The sequence below is a fragment of the Mus caroli genome, chromosome X (genome assembly GCF_900094665.2).
Source record: "Mus caroli chromosome X, CAROLI_EIJ_v1.1, whole genome shotgun sequence".
Lineage (NCBI taxonomy): Eukaryota > Metazoa > Chordata > Mammalia > Rodentia > Muridae > Mus > Mus caroli.
The window spans coordinates 29,159,720-29,166,037 of NC_034589.1; the positions used below are offsets into that span (position 1 = coordinate 29,159,720).

A 6,318-nucleotide genomic window follows, 5' to 3' on the forward strand; every position below is an offset into this window, starting at 1 on the left:
GAGGTCACAAAAAAGAGCATGAGATCCTCTGGACCTGGAGTTTTTATGAGCCACGGAGTGGGTGCTGGGAACTGAACGCAGGCCCTTTCAAGAGCAACAAGTACTCATAACTGCTGAGTCATCTCTCCAGCCCCAATTTATGTAAGTTTTGGAGACAAGGTCATACTATATATAAGGATGGCTCAATCTCTTGATCCTCTTGCTTCAGCCTCTTTAGTGCTGGAATTACAAGGGTACATGCCACATTTGGCTGTTTCATTTTTTTCCTATCACACTTGGCTGTTTCATTTTTTTCCTATCACACATGGCTGTTTCATTTGTTTTCCCATCACACTTGGCTGTTTCATTTGTTTTCCCACCACACTTGGCTGTTTCATTTGTTTTCCCATCACACTTGGCAGTTTCACACACACACATACCCTGGTGTCAGATGACAAACCTAGGGCTTCGGCTTTGCACATGCTTAGGCAAGTGCTTCACTGTCAAGCTAATGCCTAGGTCATATTTTAACACTTATTTTGGGGGGGGTACTAGAAACATGAACCCAGGGCCTAGCACATGAGATATACATTCCCAGCCTATTTTATACATTTTTCTTAACTATTACATACTAGGAAAAGGGATAACATTTGAAATGTAAATAAAAAAAATACCTAATTTTAAAAAAAAAGAAAAATGCCCTAAATTAAAAAAAAAACTATTATTTTATTTTTGTGACCAAGAAACATTATAACAGATAGGAATCGCAAATTCTCGAGTACAACAATACAACAGTCTTTTTCTTTTCATAGTCAATGATAGTGTTAAAGTCACAATCTTCTTGCCAATCTTCCAAATGCTGGGACTAGAGGTTGCTGCTAGCATGCCCAACTATTTCTCATTTAAATTTTTTTCTGGTGCTACACACCCAGGATTATCTTTAACAATTTTTAGCAAACATTACTTGTTTTTCTTTGATAATACAAAATAATATAAATAATACAGATTATTAGATAATAGCCAGTTAGCTACAGAAATATTAAAGCCCTTAGCCACATATGAATAAGAAACTCTTAAATAAATTAATACAACTCAAAAATAGTATTTCTTTCTTTTTAAGATGGATCTTTTTAGCCTAGCTTGTTCTAGAACAAACAGGCTAACCTTGAATTCAAAATTTTTCTTCCTCGGCCCCCTAAAGGCTGGAATTCTACCATCTCATGTTGAAAAATAATACAAATAACTGCAATCCATTGGTCTCCTGAATATACAACTTAGGATAAAACTTTCAAAATTATATTGAAGTGAAAGACTGAAGCTCTATGATGGGCCTCCATGTTTTGGAAAAGAAGTAAAATGAGTTTTAAAATCAGAGGTTCATTTCAGGAAATAATAGATTACCTAATAACAACCACAACACAATGCTTTTTGCCTTCCCACAAAGATAAAAAATGAGAGAAGATGGAAACCGATTGTGATACTAATGGGGTTTCTGTGATGTTTATGGGATTTATTTACTGGAACCATGAATATTCTAAAACATTTCATAACAATTTTAATAGTTTTGTGATGTTGAAAAAATACTGTATTGGTTTTTAAATAAAATTTTATAGTATGAGAATACTCTTGTTAAATTCATTCTTTTTTTGTATGAATTTAACAAGAGTATTCCTATATCATTAATTTACCTATCCCAAGAGCCAACAATAAAAAAGATATTCAAGAGATACGTGGGGGAAATGTAAAAATGGGTATCTCTGAGCACAAAGAAAGTAGAAGGACAGAAAAAAGAGGGAGAGAAAAGATACGTCTGGCTACTTCTCTCCTTCCAATCCAATGTACACACATGTACAGTCACCACATACTTTGCTAGTCAGACAAGTCTCGATACATGTTTTGATGTTGTAGATAAAGCTACGGCTTTTATTTCTTATGAACTAAATAGTTTCTCTTGCAAATATAGGTTTTGCTTAGTCTGCCAAATATTTTTTTCCCTTTTTAACTAGGTAGTTCTATTCTTTGTAGTTTCAGAGAGGACAATTTCAGCAACTCATATGTTGTCTGCATCAAATCTCTTACATGTTTAAAGCCACACTGCATCCCATAAAGTCATACTCATTTTTTTCTAAAAAATATTTATTTCTAGATACTTTTTAATGTGTTAGTTCTAGTGACTTTGTCTAATAGTATTTTCATTACTCTATGTATATTTGAATGTTGAACTCTCATGAGTTTATATCCTTCAGGAACTCATATTTTTTAAAATTTTGTTATAAAATTAGTAACTTTAATGTCAAATTTTGCTCCATGTATACACAATCGTTCTAGGGACAGGGGGATTTTGAAGTTTCCTTCTCTGTCTATATATTTTAGTATCAGAAATTCACTGTTTTAGGGTCTTAAATAGCATGAATCAGAGTTTTAAGTCCTATTGCTTTATTAGTTGCATAGTCTGAATTTACAGGAATACTATCTTATTGAACACACACACATTTTCCTTAGAAGAAAACCCGGAGGGAAACTGCAATTTTTCCTATTTGCTTTTTCTTTTCAACCCAATATCTGAAAAAATCTCTCCGAATCACTCTTAGACCTCTTTACAAAACGTCTTATACTTTCAGGTTCACGAGTGCTTTTCAGAGTAGTGTCTCCCCTGGAAAGCAAAGGAGCATGACCAGATGTCACTGCAATATCAGTACTGTGATTGCTACCAGAGTGTGTTAATCTCCTTTTTGGAATATATTTTGAAGTGAAGTCCACAGGAAACCCCTGTGTACTACTTTGCCCTCTTTTCATTTCCAAAGATGCCAGTGCAGAACTAGGATTACAAGGCATACTTTCCTCTGAAGTTTCAGATACTATTATTATAGGTTCTCCAGAGGAACTGCTGGAAAAGCTACAAGCCAAGGTATTCTGTCCACGTTTTTCTGTGGAAGTAGTCTTTTTTCCCTCAGGGGGTTTTGATAAAGTATCTGATTCATCTTTCTTTGAGGGATCCAATGCAGCTTTTACAGAACATGTACATGACAGTAATATATTGGTCTCTTCGGTACCATTTTCCTCAACACAGGGAGAGTCCACAAAAGAAGTCTCCGAGACCACCTGGATTTCCTGACTGTTTTGTGAAGTTGGTTTATCTGGTGGTGGAGGTGCTTCTACTACCTTTAATATAGATCGAGATTTTTTTTGTTCATCATGTGGTTTTGTAATATGCCTAGGATATGGCATTATTTGTACCGACTGGGGAGGCTCCTCTACTGTATACACATGTTTAATTTTCATTTGAGTACTTTCAACGAAATCCTCATAATCACTATCTGAAAAACTCAACTGAACACGTGGAGGAGTTGGTTTTAGCCTTTCCAAAAGCTTTCTGTTCTCTTCTTTTAATTTGATATTTTCTACAGTGAGCTCAGCAATCTGCACTAGATTTTTTTGTTGCATGTTACCAAATTCTTGCTGTAGCACATTCCTATACATTTCGTTCACCAGACAGCGCTCACAAGCTTTTGAACTGGAAGCTTTGGGTGCCTGTGTTAGTGCTTGTGTCGGTGCCTGTGTTAGTGCCTGTGTCGGTGCCTGTGCTAGTGCCTGTGCTAGTGTCTGTGATAGTGTTTTAGTACCCTTTGGTACCGGGCCACCAAACCGTCTTCCCTCTGTCAACCGCGCCTTTCTCATATTGCTTAATTTCACCTGTAAGCGGTGAAGCTCTTTATCATGGACCGCTTTCAGGGTCAGCCACACCTTTTTAAAGTCATCAGACCCCAAATCACTTACGCTAAGCTTTATGTTCCCTGTCCGCGTGGGTTTTCTACTGTCTTCCCTGTCTTCGCTCCCACTACTGCTGACCTCTATCCTGTCTGACATCCTGGAAACCTAGAGTCCCTGCAAGTCCTGTCCCGCCTTGGCAGGACCACTGACAAAATGGCCAGAGAGCGTCTGCTGAGTACTTGTCACTGGCTAGTGACCAGCAGGACCACGGGTGGCTTTTTAACTATGGAGCTGTGGCCAGCGACTTGCCATGCCAGTGACAAAATAGAAAGGGGGGTGGGGGGGGACAAGGAAATAGGAGAGGAGCCTCTAACAGGAAGGACACTAGCCCCCGTGGCCCGTCTCCGTGAGCCCTGAGCACTCGCAGCTCTGGCAGCCCTGCCTGTAGGCAACAGGCGCCGCGGGGCCGCGGCCTCACAGGCCTCGAAGGCCTCGAAGGCCTCGCCCGCCGCCGCCCACCGCCCGCCGCCCCGTCACAGACCTGCCGAGAAGCTACCTTAAGGCACAGTCCAGCAGAGCAGGTGCTGAGGACCGACGGAAAGACCCGGTTTCTTTTGCCCTAGACAGAAACTAAAGGCTTTTGGCCGAAAGAAAACAAAACCAAAAAATGCCGGAGCATGAGAGCAACCGGAGCGCGAGAGCAACCACAACCCACCACCACCGCCTAAGATGGCGCGGAGGCTCTCTGAGGCCAGGCGGGAAGGCCCTCAGACTATCAAGGGGGCACGCATGCGCACCTCGCCAGCCCCGCCCACCCACCTACGGAGACGCAAAGACGCCGGGGGGCGGGGGGGGGGGGGGGGGGGGGGGAGGGGAGGAGAGAAATTGCCGTTGGCTTAATCTTTTAGAACAAATGATATTTTAGAACAACTCATATCAAAAACATTTTGATTATGAGTGATTAATAACTTAGAATCATTAAAACCTGTTTGATATTCATGGTTTGATTTAACAACAAAAAAGAAAAACACTTTGGCGTAAGGTGAGGACACTGACCCATGCCGTAATCCCAGCTGGATCCAAGGTGAGAAGATCATGAGTTCCAGGCCAACATTTTACAACCTCCTGAGACTCTAGACCCCCGACTTAAAAATAAAATTAAGAAAATGCTTTGTGAGAGGCAAAGGTAAAGGAATGGAAAGTTTAAATACAGTCTGGGCTACATTTTCTACCCAGACCCCATCTTCAACCCGGGCCACGGAGATAGCATTTGCCGAGTAACCTGAATTCAGTCCCGGAGGCTCATATGTGTAAATGGAACACTTAAGTTGTCCTCCAACTTCTAAACATGCTCCCAACATGCACAATAAATGTAATAATAAATATAATAATGAAAATTATTTTTTAAGAACTGGTGATATGCTGTGTGATAGAGCACTTTCCAAGCACATATAGAGTATTAGGTTTGATCCCAGTATCAGAAAAAAATGTATTAAAAAATGGGAGAAGCAACATCAGAACCCCTTCATCCTTCCTCACTCAATCTTAAGGTTGGCATTGTCTCCTCAATCTTTGTCTACCTAAGGCTGTTGCTTTGGTGAAAGAAAAGACAGTAGTTTTTCTACTTTTTATGACAAAAGATTTTGTCATTTACAATAGGGTAGCCAATACTGTAGGTATATAAGAGGAGTACAAAAAGAAAGCTATCTGACAAAAAATTAATATTTTTTTCTTTTTTTAATTTTTTTAGCCAGAGCTGGGCAGAGTGGTACATTCCCTTTATCTCAGCACTTGGAAAGTAGAGGCAAGAGGATCAGGAATTCAAGGTCAACCTTGACTCTGAGGCCCCTGTCTAAAACAAATAAAATAACCCCCTGTAGGTAGATACAGGGTCTATTTGGAAAAATGAAAGAAATGTGTTAAACTTACGTGGATAGGTTTAAGACATTCTTCCGTCTGAAATAGTTGGACACATAGCTACACCATCAGCGTTATTATCCAAAGAAGAAAATGGAAGGTGATAATCTCTTTCTCTAAATTCTTAAAATATTTTGGTTAACATAGCCCTTCAAGTAGCAGATAAAAGCACCTGACTCTCTCTAGAAAACTGCCCATAAACCTGCCACTATAAAATTTTAGAGTTGGCTAAGCCTTGGGTATAAAAAATAAACAAAAGTTTCCTTATTTCATCTTCAGCTATGGTAGGAAGATTAGAACTAACCATTGAAAAGAACATCTATAAAGTAAATAAAAAGATTAGGATCTGAAATAAAGATTACATTATTCATTTGAAATCAATACAAGAAAATATGCATGTGTATTCTTTTGAGTGCAGTGTGATGAGACACAAGACACGTTTGGAATGCTAGCACTCAGGAGGTAAGGCAGGAAGTAAAAAGTCTGAGCACATGTTTAAGACCAGCCTGGGAATCTGTAAAATCCTGCCTAAAGAAAGGAGTAGACAGCCAGGCGGTGGTGGCGCACACCTTTGATCCCAGCACTTGGGAGGCAGAGGTAGGCGGATTTCTGAGTCCGAGGCCAGCCTGGTCTACAAAGTGAGTTCCAGGACAGCCAGAGCTATACAGAGAAACCCTGTCTCAGAGAGAGAGAGAGAGAGAGAGAGAGAGA

The 6,318-nt window shown here is 39.9% G+C and overlaps 1 protein-coding gene across 2 annotated transcripts in view; it reads left to right on the plus strand.

The window, feature by feature from the left end:
• Dock11 (dedicator of cytokinesis 11) overlaps positions 1–6,318 on the plus strand; it is a 187,577-nt gene that overhangs the window by 131,648 nt on the left and 49,611 nt on the right. The window lies entirely within an intron of this gene.